At 46.2% G+C, this 13667-nt stretch overlaps 1 protein-coding gene across 5 annotated transcripts in view; it reads right to left on the bottom strand.

Moving 5' to 3' along the window:
- The window catches only part of LIPC (lipase C, hepatic type), a 159128-nt gene that overhangs the window by 39338 nt on the left and 106123 nt on the right, over window positions 1-13667 (bottom strand). Inside the window, exon 1 of one of the 5 annotated variants that reach the window (XM_009429226.5) lies at window positions 646-824. The exons of 3 other annotated variants lie outside the window; for them this stretch is intronic. The gene's annotated coding sequence lies outside the window, so the exon portion shown is untranslated. Of the gene's footprint in view, window positions 1-645; window positions 825-13667 lie in introns of those variants that run through there. One more of the 5 variants, XM_063795053.1, reaches the window with a different exon arrangement.

The raw sequence follows: 13667 nt of genomic DNA, 5'->3' as shown, positions 1-13667 counted from the left end.
GCCCCTGGTCGGCACAAGAGGAAACAGGTCTTGAATCACAGAAGACAGTAGACTGGGTCTTGAATCACAGAAGACAGCTGACTGGGGCATCCTCTTGTCTATGGGAAATACCCCGAAACAATTGGGGTGACCAGGGTAATAAAAACAGAGTCCCATGACCTTCACCCTTCAAACACCTGGCAGAGCTGCTGTCTGCTGGTCTCATTCTCAGACTAGATTTTTTTTCTTTCCCTCCCAGAGGTAGCACTAGGAGAATCCTTACCCAGCTAAGGGGGCTGTGATGCTGGCATCTGACCACAGTTAGGCCAGGGAGGCTCCCCAGGAGCTGGACAATCACAGGCCCTTCAGCTGCTCTTGCCATGAGAGATCTTGGCTTACAGTCAAGTTGCCAAGTGCTGTTTTGATTGGCAAATTAATCCCATTGTGTTCTTGTTCCAAAACTTTATTTGATATATCATGACTATCTAGCTCCTGGCTTTGAGCTTCATTTGACCTTATCCTTCATTCCTGTACCAGACATAAACTACACAATTGCCAAGTGAAGCTTACAAGGAATAGAAGGAGGGGTGGGGGCAGAGGACCTTCGACATCACAGTCAAGGGATCTAGGAATATGCAAGTCCTTTCTCAGCCCAGAGCCACCTACCTCATGAAGTTACTGCTGGAGACAAGGATCCTGCGTGCCCTGGCAGGTGGGGACAGGCAATGCTTTAGTATTGGCAGTGATTGTACCTGTAAAAGGAAAATCAGGGCCACTCCGTCCTCCAGGTCAGCTGCCAGAAGATGAATTGGGTGCCTTATACTCAGTGAGAAAAGAAGAGAAGATTGCTGCTTCCTTTCCAGTCTGGACCCGTGGATGGAAGAGACTCAAGTTGGGCCCATGCCCTGAGCGTGGCTTGTTACTGCACAGCAAGACACAGTGCTGTGAAGCGGTTAGGAGCTTGGGCTCTAGGTGGGTATGGTGGTGCGTGCCTATAGTCCCAGCTACTTGGGAGGTTGAGGTGGGAGGATCACCTGAGCGAGGTCGAGACTGCAGTGAGCAGTGATTGTGCCACTGCACTCCAGCTCAGGTGACAGAGCCAAACCCTGTCAAAGAAAAAAAAAAGGCACCGAGCTCTGGAGCCAGATTGCCTGGCTTAAATCCCAGCTCTGCTACTTATTAACTGTGTGACCTTGGGCTAGTTATTTAACCTCTCTGTGTCTCAACTATATAATAAGACTAACAGTAGTACCTACCTTATAGGATTATTATGAGTGACAGATATGTGCCCCTGAGACGTGTTTTTAGGCCGGATTTAATCATGCAAAAAGAAAAGCGAGAGTGAGAGCAGAGGTGACCTGGGAACGCCTGGCTGTTCTGCAGGAATATTCCCCTCCCTGGAGCTGGAATCTGGGCAAAGATAAACTCTTGCAGCATGAGGAAAGCATTAAGCATTAACTTGGCCAAACAGCCCAAGGTTATTCTTTTTGTTTTTTTTTTGAAACAGAGTTTTGCTCTTGTCACTCAGGCTGGAGTGCAATGGGGTGGTCTCGGCTCACTGCAACCTCTGCCTCCCAGGTTCCAGTGATTCTTGTGCCTCGGCCTCCCGAGTAGCTGGGATTACAGGCAGTAAACCGTGGGTGGGGAGTGTGGGCTGAAAGCATGTTGGATGTGCTCTTTGGGGCAGAGGTTTGGGGGCTGCCTGATGAGAAAATGGGCCTGATCTAGTCCTTGAACCTCCCTAGGGCTTCCCCATGTGGGGACGTGGGGCTGAGAGGGCTGGCTCTTGGGTATGCTTTTAGAGACTGAAGGCCCACCCTGATCCCATTCATTCATTCATTAATTCATTCATTCATTCAACCACACATTTATTAAGCACCTACTATGTGTCAGGGATTGTGAATACACTGTGATACCTAACAGTGAATAAGACAGACCATGCTTTCAAAAAGCTCATGGTCTTATGGTAGAGGCAAGTAAATAAACATCTGTCACACAGTTTGGAAAGTGTTGTGTTGGCCGAAGAATAGGAAAGTGCCCACCCAGCCATAAGGTGGCTGGTGTAAAGGCAGCCAGATGAACTCCATTGGTGGGTGGTACCACCAGCTCCTCAGATAATCTTGGGAATTTTTATCAAAGGCTGGCCCTGATGGGAGGGAAGGATTATGAAATGTAGGGGGGAAGGTGAGCTTATGTGTGGCCAATATGGTCACCTCTAGACTCACAGAGGTTGAGGTCATGGCTGCAGCATGCACCCTGTGCCCTTCAGCTTTCCTGAGGCCCTTGGTGTCTCTCATCTTCTTTGAGACTTGCCTGACCCTGGGGTCTGCAGCACAGCTGTTCCTATCCTAGGCATGTTAATTTCCTCATGAAGAAATAAGGAGGGGTTCAGTGACTGCCAAGGCCCACAACTGGCTAAAAAAGCAAACCAGGACCAGAATTCGATTTCTCCGCACATCTAAGTTCTGAGACTATAAAAGTTTTCTGGGCATGTGCACTGTTTCCCCTAAGATATTCTTTTGGACCTGTATCCTCCCTTCACCACCCATATCTGGAGGCCCAGCTGACTGCTGCCTGCCCACTTCAGACCACAGGCAGGTACCCCACAGTTTCCAGGTTGCCATAGGGAGCAATGGCAGAGGCAGGGTAGTGGAGTGGCCGGTGGGGCGGGCACTGGCTTTGGAGCCAGTCAGTTCTGTGTTTGATTGTTTAACACTTATTAGCTGTATGGCCTTGGGAAGCTTGCTTAACCAGTAGGAGCCTCAACTTCCTTCTTCTAAGTTGGAAATAGGAAGACCGTCTTGTGTGGGTGGTAGTGAGGATGAACGAAGTTGATGAAATGTCTAGTCCAGGGCTTGGCGTTCAATGCGTTGTTTCCCCTTCCAAACTTGCCTAAGATCTCTTCCTTCTCATGTCTCAACCCAACATAGTTCCTTCCAGATATTTATGGGTACTTATCCACCAAGGTCTTTGCCAGCCTATTTGGTACCTCTCTGTGAATTCTGTGCACCTGCTTTAGGTAGCACACTGCCTTAGCTGTGTAGCTTGGCGCGGTGCCTTTGTGCCAAGAAAAGGAGGCCCCTCTTTGGAGTGAGGATTTCAGCCTCCCGTCTTCCATTTGGCCAGGTTGTTCTGGGCAAGAGAAATCTACTGGGCTTAGGTGGCAGCTCTGGAGCCTACTTGGCTGAGTCCCTGCCTCCACCAGCTAGGGTGCTCCAGCTGTGGGATGCTCTGTCTGAATCAGGCACCTCGAGGAGCCAAACTAGGCTACCGGTTAACACTCTCTGCTAATGAGGAAATCAGTCTGACTGCAAAACACACCAGCCAGGGTTCTGCCCTTACACCACTGCTAAGGAAATACTCATCCTCACAGCCTCCCTGATATATTACCTAACTTTCTACATTTGTGAGCAGTGGCTCTCATGTATTCATGTGCTGGAGATGCAGACTCCTGGGTGCCATTCCCAGAGCAGCTGATTCAGTAGGTCTGGGAGGCCTGGGAATTTGCATCATCCCAGGGTGGCAGATCATTCTGAGAAGAAGTTGCCCAGTGATGAAGAGTATGAGTTTTGGAACCAGGCTGGGATCCAAAGCTTGGCTCTGCCACTAATAAGCCACAATTCTGGGCAAGTTTACAGATGGTTTCCTCATGGGATTGTAAGTGAATGAGATAAATGTGTAAAGTACCTCCCACAATGCCTGGTATATAGCAGGTTCTCAATGAATAAAGGTGGCCATGGTGGCATTGGTGGTAGTAGAAGTAGGGATTGATATTGCTGTTGTAACATCTTCCTCCTTGAAGAGTTCTTCTGCACCTGATCAGTAACAGATCATGAGGAGACAGAATATCAGACAGGATGACTCTTTATGTTGAGGTTATCTGGGATCACCTTCATTTAAACAGATTGGATGGACCAGAAGATCAGTGCTGAGAATCTTCAGGGCAAAGTCCAAACCTCCAGGAAGACATAGGTCTCCTATTTGGCCTTTCCCCAGAACACCGGCCTCAAAGGGGTACATAGACATGGCCTACTGGGACTCTCCCAGAAGGCCTTGCACCCCTGCCTTTGCCTTGTTTGGGGAGGGGGCTGTGCTTGCCTCTTTCCCTGGTTGGATGTCTGCAGGCATATATTGGCCTCCTTGTAGGAGAGAAGAGAATAAAACATGACAGTGAGCAAGGAGAGCCCCAGTGACAGAGCTCACCTTGCCAGTAAATGGCCAGGGGAGCTCTGAACTAAAAAGAACTATGGGGGAAGATTTGTCCTATTTCATACTAACACGTACCGTAAAGATTCAGTAATTCAAGCTGTGTATACAGGAGCATGGATAAAGAAGCAGAATAGAAACCCAGAACACTCAAATGCATATATTTGAATTCAGTATTTGATAGAAGTGACTTCTCAAATTGGCCAGGTTGTTCTGGGCAGTGGAAATCTAATTTCTCAAAGTGCTGGGGTAAAGATGGACTTTAAAAAATAGTATTGGGAGATCTGGAAAAAGATGAAAAGACATAAGTTTGGTCCATACCTCTCATCATACATCAGGAAAAACTCCAAATGGATCCAATTTTTAAATGAAATAATAGGAATCATAAAATGACCAGAAAAAAAAAATATGGGCTAATTCCTTGATAACCTTTTGAATAAGAATCTCCCTCTGTGATTCAAAATTCAGAAACTGTAAAAGATTATTAAATTAGACTATATTAAAGCAAACAAAAAACTTCTGTATGACCAACTAAATTAAAAAAAGACCATAAGCAGAGGCAAAAAATGAACAATAAAGTGAGAAAAGATAATTGCAACTCATAACACAAAGGGTGAATATCCCCAATATCTATAGAATGCCTAGAAATCAAGGAGACCAAGGACAGCAACCCACAGAACAAAAAATGGGCCAACCAAGGACATGAGGAGCCATTTCACAGAAAAAGGAATATGAATGGCCCTTTAACATATGAAAAGATCCTCAACCTCACTCCTAAGATGAAAAATACAAAGTAAATCTATACTGAGACACAAGTCTCAACCATCAGATTGGTAAACATTAAAAAATGTGACCACACACCTTGATGGAGACACTGGCAGGAATGCAAAATGGTGCAACTCCAATGGAGAGAGATTTGGCAACAGCTATGAAAGTTACAAATGCATTTTCTCTTTACTCAGCATTTCCTGCATGGGAATCTACCCTGTGGCTATATCTGCACACTTACGAAATGAAATTAATGCAAGGTCATTCGTTGCAGGATTGTCTGTAATTGTAAAATACTGGAAACATCCCAAGTGTCCATCTAGTGTCTAGATAACTGAACGGGGACATATCCCTCAATGGAATACTTTGCAGCTTGACTAAAGAAACACTCTGTACTGATTTGAAAAGATTTCTAGAATGTACTGCTGAGTTGCCAAAGTAAGGTGCAGAACAGTATCTAAAGTGTGATACTTTTGTGGAAGGGTGGGGGCATAAGTAAATAACTCCATGTTGGCTTTCAGCTGCGTAAGGATATGTTGGAAAGATACAGATGAGATGAATATAAGTGGTTACCCATGGTGGGAAAGGGAGAGGAGGGAATGGATATGGACATCGTGGGATGGGGGTGAGATTTTGCAAATCTATTCTATTTTATATTCTTTTAATTTATGAGCCATGTTAGTATTTACTTCCTTAAAAGAATTTCTTTTCTTTTATTTCTTTATATTTTTAGAGACAAGTTCTGGCTCTGTTGCCTGGGCTGGAGTGTAGTGATCATAGCTCACTGCAGCCTTGAACTCCTGGGCTCAAGCGATCCTCCCTCCTCAGCTTCTCAAGTAGCTGAGATCGCAGGCACATGCCACCAGCCCTGCTCCACTAGCTAATTTATTTATTTATTTATTTATCATAGACACAGGGCCTCATTGTGTTGCTCAGGCTGGTCTCAAACTCCCGGCCTCAAGTGATCCTCCTGCCTCGGGCTCCCAAAGTGTTGGGATTATAGGCGTGAGCCTCTGTGCCTGGCCTGAAAAATAATTTTAAATAAAAAAAAAATCCCAGCTTGTTTCCTGCTTGCACTTTCCATGATAACTATTTCTCTGGATGCTGTTCACCTACCCCTGCAGCCCCTTCATGCCCCAGAGAACTCTGGGAGTAGCTCTCTTGCTGTCTGACTGTGGAGTCAAAGGGTCCACTCACCTCGTCTGTCTTCTTGGCTTTCTTGTCTGTCTAGCTAGATGCTGACCTTCTTGCCTTTAGCTGCACCTTCACCGACTTGGGCCCTAGTGGCCCTTGATTTCAGCTATTTAATAGGTCAGGGGGTCAGTTTCCTTCTGACAGTAAAGGTGACCTGAGAGAGGAAAGGTGGCCCCCACAGAGAACTCCCCACATCAGCTGCTTCCTCTCTGGCAGAACTGACTCGGCAGATGGCAAAGTGCTTGGAGCCACCGGAAGCCAAGGTGCAGAGAATTCTGTGGAAGGAAGCTGGCTTGCAGCTCAGAAGCTGGGCAGCGAGGGCTGCTGGAACATAGAGGTGCCTGCTTATTTGGCAGGGGTGCCCAGAGCGAGAGGAAGTGGGGCTCCTCAGTTAGGAAGCTTTGTCAGACATCCCCCTCCTGCCCCAGGGCTTCACAGAGGCCCTGGAGAGACTGATGCTTCCCCAGCAGCCGGTCCATCTGGGCTGGTGCTCACGCAGCTCTGGGAGCTAGGATATTTTAGATGTGTCAAAAGTGACGAATGTTGGAAAGTGCCACGGGCATCTCTGGGAGCTCACAGTTCACACTGGCAGCTAAGATGTGCCAAGCTTTTTGGAAGAAACTGAACTCTGGAGGAAACTGAGAAGTCTTTTGCTGTCCCAGATGTGGGTGGCAATCGGATGGGCTCTGCAAGGGGACAGAGCCCCGACATCAATAAAGATGGGGCTGGGCCATAGCAATGCCTGAGGTCTTGGCAGAAAGAAGTGGCATTCTGAGAGGGCAGCAGGGGCAGGAAGGAGCAGGAACGTGTGGATTTAGAAGCAGGCACGCAGGGACCTGAGGTTGGAGTCAGCAGAGGTTGCAGCTGGCATCACCGGGGGCTGTGGAGTCGGGCCTGTTCAGTTCCGCTTGCCAGGATGGAACAGGGGCAGCAGCCAGAGCCAGCCTGAGGCTGGAGGTGAGCCCGGGGCCTTCGCCCACAGTGAGGCTGGAACAAGGCTCCAGTGTGTGTGGATTTGAAAACACCCCAGGGAATGTGTTACTAGAATTCAACATCTACCCCGAATATAATGCATCCTAAGATGAGGGTGCCTTGGTGTTCTGTTTGCAGCATGGCCTTGGTTTGCGTGTAGTGTCACTGGTTCTCTGCCTCTGCAGGGAGATGGCTTGTCCCATGCTACCCAGCCGGGGAGGTGGCTCGTCCCAAGATGGGGGTGGAGGAAGCTGAGGCAGTGGCTGGGATAGAAGGTGTAGGATCAGGCTTAGGCGAGTCACAGAGAAGGAGGAGAGTCAAAAAGAAGGGATCCTCACTATGGACCAGTGGGGTTCTGGGGTGGTGGGGGTACAGGACCAAGTTGGGCCAGCCCAGCCTGTCTTCTGCTGAGTGATGAATGGGGCTGGGGTGTCAGGGATGGATGGAGAAGCTAGCACCAACTCTACCTGCCCCAGGTGCTTTCTGATGAAGACACAAACTCTCTTCTGATTATTGTTCTTCACAACCTCCCGTCTCCCTGCAAACTCACACAACCAGGAAGGAAAGAGAGAGAGAGAGAGAGATGACAGAGCGTTCCTAGTCATCTTTGTCATCCTCCCCATCATGATTATGATCATCGTCATCCATGCCTGGACTTCTTATATAACCTGCTTAACTTGTTGAGGGCTGAACTTGTCTTTCCACCTCCTACCTTCAACCAGCTTTTGCTAACTTCCTCATTCTGCTCACACATTCCTCTCTTCCAGGCACTGGCTCACCCCCACTGAGTCATCTTCCACTCCCCCTTCCTCTTTCTTCCCCTCCTACTATCAGCAACTCACTGTAGCATGACCGCCTGCAACTGCTTCCTGGGAGGATCCGCTTCCAGTCCCCTCTGTTCACACGCTCTCCATCCTGCGACACGCGGCTCCAGCCATAGCTGCTCGCAGGTCCCGGATGCCTCTGTGCCTTTGCTTCTGCAATTCCTTCTGCTTGGAACCTCTCTCCTCTTCCTACACCTTAGCCCTCAACCTTGGAGAAATTAGAATGTATGGATAGTTCTCTTGACAGCTGGTTGGGGTGGGGCCCTTCTTTGTGCTCCCCAATCCCCTGTTCAGACCTTGAGGATGGGGCTGTTTATTTCCCATTTCATGACTAGGCTCTAAGCTGTACATGTCTTATGCATCTATGTGGTCCCAGCACAAGGCCTGCACAGAGGTAGGTTATCTGCTGAATTGATTTAACAGGATAATTCATTTTCTGCCCTTCCTAGGGAAAGATTTGTCATGGTGAGCCAATACCAGGGGAAAGGGGAGAACAGAGGCAGGGGCCTGCTCTGCTTCACTTCTCACACCCACAGTCCCCTTCCTATGGTCAGGAGCCACTGGCCAGCAACACAGCAACTCCTGCCTCTGTCTGCCCTCTAGGAATGAGCTGAAAGAAAGGCACCAACAGACAACAAGCAAGTTCCGGATATTCTTTGGAATCATGGGTGGTCCTTGTTTCGCCCTCATCTTAAAGCCCTCCAGACCCCAAACCAGTGTCCTTCTCCCTCCTCCCTTCCTTTTCTAGAATTCCTCATTTATTTTGAGCCTTATAACTCAGTCTTTAAAAATTGCCTTTGTGAAGGCTTTTCTGATCTCAAACTGTTTCCTGTGATATTAATAGGAGTTATGGGGAAAAAGGAGTTTTGTGGCCAAATAAATTTGGGAAATGTTGTATTAAGCAACATTAATCAGGCTTCCTGCTGGCCCGAGAGAAGAAGCTACTGTGAATTTAATCTCTAGAAGGGGCAGATGATATACAGTGGCTCTCAACCTCAATTACTTTGAAGCAAGCCGCCCCCGCCCTCTGTATTTCCTTTTTTGGCCAAGCACTTCTGGGACTGATAGTCCATAGGATGCAACTGAGGAAATTCTGTCTGGGGCAGCTTTCCAGTGGGCTTGTATACTGTTGAGCTGTGCTCACACTCACCTCTGTGTGCTGGGGTTTCGAAGGCTAGTCCTCCCTGCTTTCATGGAGGCAAGGCTTTATGTGTAGGGGAGAGGGCTGAGCGCTTTAAGAGCAGGAAATGAGTTTCTAAATAGGCACATCGAATGGTTTAGACATTGTGCTCTAGGATCCCAAGGCCAAGGATCTTGTGGAACTACTTTGGGGGCTGCTACAGGAAATGGCAGAGGACACAGAAGATAAAAGGGTGGGTTCCTGACTGCCCGCCCACCTTGTTTCAACCCAAACAAAATTGCTTTTAGGTTTTAACATTTTCTGCTTGAGATTCTGTTTGTAGGAAGGTTTCCATGGCTGACACACATTCAAAGACCACAAATCTAGACCAATCACTTCAATTAACAGATTAAAAAAAAAAAAAAAACAAAACAGCCCAAAACCTGAGGTGCCGAAAAGCTAAAACAGATATCAATCAATCACATCACTAGATGCTGGATGTAGAGTCCAAGTTTCTGGACCTACCATCTAATGCTCTTTCTACACACCCTTGCATTTGTTTATTTCCTTCTGACTCAGCCAGTTTCAAAATAGAAGAATAAAAGATAGCAAGGAGCAAATAGCAGTGAAGATAACAGGATAAATCCACCAAGAAATAGCGGGGGAAAGGTAAAGAGAAATCCCACCTGCCCCCCATCTGATCTGTTTCACTGCAGTTCTTCTTATGCTCCACCTTAAAATGTAAAGAAATGGATGCTAAGAGCAAGGGCTGCTGATGCCAAGAATAACTCCGGAGGAGACACAATACACCACCCCAGTCTCCAGTGAAATGAACTGTTTAATCAAAACTGCGCTATTCTGTAAATATTCAGTCTATTGATGAAGAGCTCTGCAAACAGGGGCAGCTCCTAAGCAAGCCAGAGAGAACCTGGAAGGAACTGAAGAAGACAGAGAAAAATGGCAGATGTGCCTGTCTTGATGGTTGGGGTGGGAGGACTTACATATACACTCTGTGTTCAATGCATGGGAGGTGAGGCAGAGGGGGCAGCAGAGAAATTCAGAGTAACTCTCTTAATCCTTGGCTTTGCCTGACTGGCTAGAAGTGTAGTTCTTTTTTTTTTTTTTGAGACAGAGTCTCTCTGTGTCACCCAGGCTGGAGTGCAGTGGCACAATCTCGGCTCACTGCAAGCTCCGCCTCCCGGGTTCACGCCATTCTCCTGCTTTGGCCTCCCGAGTAGCTGGGACTACAGGCACCTGCCACCAAGCTCGGCTAATTTTTTTGTGTGTTTTTAGTAGAGAAAGGGTTTCACCATATTAGCCAGGATGGTCTCGATCTCCTGACCTCGTGATCTGCCTGCCTTGGCCTCCTGAAGTTCTGGGATTACAGGCGTGAGCCACTGCGCTTGGCTGAAGTGTAGTTCTGTTAATTATAATGATGCAAATACTTATTGTGCACTTCCTGTATACCCTGTGTAGTTTATTAACTTTTCACAAAATGCTCTAAGGTAACCAGAGTCATCCTCAGGGATGAAACTTAAACTCAGACAATTTGGTTCTAGAGTCAACATTCTTTTCTTTTTCTTTCTTTTTTTTTTAGGTGATGAATCCTAAGTGTATAGCTCTGTGAATGTTGTGAGTGTCTATTATGTTTACAACCACTGTAGCCACCACCAAGATCAAGGCAGAGAACATTTCTGTTCTCTGAAACGTTTCTCCAGGCAACACCACCACCAGATGTAACTGTTCAGACTTCCATCACCGGAGATTAGTTTTGCCTGCTCTTGAACTTCGAGTTAGTAGATTCACACAATAGATGCTCTTTTGGGCCTGGCTCTTCTTACCCAACATTAAGTGAGATTCATCCACGTTGTGGTATGTGCAGAGCCTGCATCTTAACTGCTCTATTCTGCCTCTCATCACATTAACTAATTCTGTGTTGCCTTCCAGAAATGTTTCCTTGGAAAGTGGATTGGGTTTTGCAGAGCTGACTGAGCCTGAAGGAGTGGAGCGAGAACACAGAAGGTTAAGTTCAGAGGGTGGCCCAGAAGAGAACTTTTTAGATAACTCCCTGGTGCTGCACAATTCTGTCTCTCACGGCCAAGTTTCGTGGTCCCAGACTCACTGGTATCAGCACAAGTTCCTCTTTTGATTTTGTTTCTCCTTTCACAGAACTAACTTAATCACCACTGCTTTCTCAAACACGTGGACAGCATTCTCAGGCATCATTTAGGGCAGTGTTTTTCAACTGAGGGGTAAGTTTGCTCTGCTGTTACCTTCCCCCACCTTGGGGCATTTGGAAACATGGCAACACCTGGAGATAGTTTTGGTTGTCAAAACAGGGGGCAAGGGGAGTTCTACTGGCATTAGTGGGTAGAGGCCAGGGATGCTGCTCAACACCCTTCAATGCACAGGACAGCCTCTCACAACAAAGAATTATCCAGCCCCAAATGTTAAGTGCGCTGTGATCAAGAAGCCCTGGTCTAGGGTCAACACAGGAAGTTGGTGGCTGTTCCCTTTTCTGATATAGTAAGAGAGCAGACACAGCGGAATGAATAGAGCTCTTGACCAAGAGTCAGAAGATCTGGGTTCAGGGCCCCACTTTGCACCAACTAGCTGTCTGACCTTGTTGAGATCATTTAACCTCCGCAAGGCTGATTTCCTCGTCTGTCACTTAGGAGCTGTGACGCCTGCCTTTCTTGCTTACTTACAGGCTTGTTGTCAGAATCACAAGTGAGAATGTCAGTGGAATCTCTTTGAAATGCTTACATGTTATTATTTTATTTGATTGTGACAGCAAATCAAGCTTATATGGGTGTTTTTGTGTCTAATGTCAATGCAAGAATAGTTTCGGCAGGGTTTCTGTTTCCCTGTGTTCAATTTCCAGGGTCATAGCCTCCTTCTCACATTTGTGTGGGAAAGGAGCTCATATACAAAGGGTGTTTCCTGGAACTGTGGGCAGGGCTTCAAACATCCCTGCAATTCTCTAAGCCTGCAGCTCTCCACACTAAAACTTGTGGTCTAGAAATTCTCTTTTAAATTCTTGTGAGACCTCTGAAGGGGTTCGCTCCAGAAAAGCAGGGCCTTTTTAGCGCTGAAAGTTGGATTTTATTTTGCCACATAAGAGACTTAGGGCTGTCGCCCCTCCTGAGTGAAGATATGCAGTGTTATGGCAACATCAGTCTGATAGAACGTTGTTGAGCTCAATGTGCTGTGCCACATAGTGGAGAGAGGGGCACAATTCTCTACGAGAGGCAAGAGCCCTGGTGCTGTGCAAGCCGGCACCAAAGCAACATTGGGTATTTGTCAAAACCTTGGGGATCTTTGCCTTGTGAATACACAGGAGAGTGAGGTGAGGCAGTTAACAGTTCTACTCAAATACAATTGTTGAAGGGAGACTTAGTAAGGAATAGTGTGGGACATGGATATTTTGTCATCATTAACAACATAAACAGTGTTTGGAATCAAGGGGCAAATTTGCCCTAGACTAAAGGCTGTTCTGGTCCCATCTAACAAAGTTTTAAAGCAAGTCTCAAAAGGGTCAAACTATTTCCAAGTAATTTAACTGCACCCCAGGACAAAGCTGAAGAACATTTAAAATAATGTAGGAATACCCAGCACCAATTAGGTGAAATTCACAATGTCTGGTATCTAGTCAAAAATTACCAGGCATGCAAAGAAGCAGGAAAATACAACCCATAATGAAGAGAAAAATCAATCAATCAAAACCAACCTAGGATTGTTATAGATGGTAAAATTAGTCCACAAGAACATTAAAACAGTTCTTATAACTATATTTCATTTATTCAAGATGGTAGAAGAAAATGTAAGCATGCTAAGAAGAAATATGGAAGATATAAGAAGTCTAAACTGAACTTCTAGAGATTCAAAAATCAATGTCTGAGATATGAAATACATTGGGTGGGATGAATAACAGATTACACATTCCAGAAGAAAAGATTAGTGGACTTGAATTCACAGCAACAGAAACCATCCATTTGAAACACAGAGAAAAAAGACTGAAAATAAATTAACAGAACATCAGGGAGCTGTTGGGCAATTTTAAGAGGCCTCATATATATGTAATTGAAAATTCCAAAAGAGACAAGAAACGGGACAGAAGAAATGCTTAAAGAAATAATAATGGTGGAAAAATGTCTATGTTTGATGAAAGCACTAAATACATAGATCCAAGATGATCAATGATCTCAAAACACAAAAAATATGAGGGAAACTACACCAAGCCACAGAATAATCAAATTGCTGAAAACCAGTGACCAAAAAAAAAAAAAAAAAAAAAAGAAGCTAGAGGTAAAAAGTCAAACTGCATACTCAGTAACAAAGATAAGAATTCAATAGACGTCTTCCCAGAAACAAGGCCTACCAGAAGACAATGGGGCAGCACCTTTAAGGTTCGAGCAAAGATGCGCAGAAAATCCCATTGCCTTGGGCTCCTTGTATGTTGGTAGATGTTGGAATAGAAATCTCATCCTCAAAGCCTAGCCAGGTGTCAGCAAGAAACACAGTGCACTAACATGTGGTGGTCAGACGATGATTACAGCCCCGTATTCGCGCTTATGAGAGAACAGGAAGTGAGATGAAGTAAT

The sequence above is a fragment of the Pan troglodytes genome, chromosome 16 (assembly GCF_028858775.2).
Source record: "Pan troglodytes isolate AG18354 chromosome 16, NHGRI_mPanTro3-v2.0_pri, whole genome shotgun sequence".
Taxonomy (NCBI): Eukaryota; Metazoa; Chordata; class Mammalia; order Primates; family Hominidae; genus Pan; species Pan troglodytes.
This window is presented reverse-complemented; position numbering and strand designations above follow the sequence as displayed.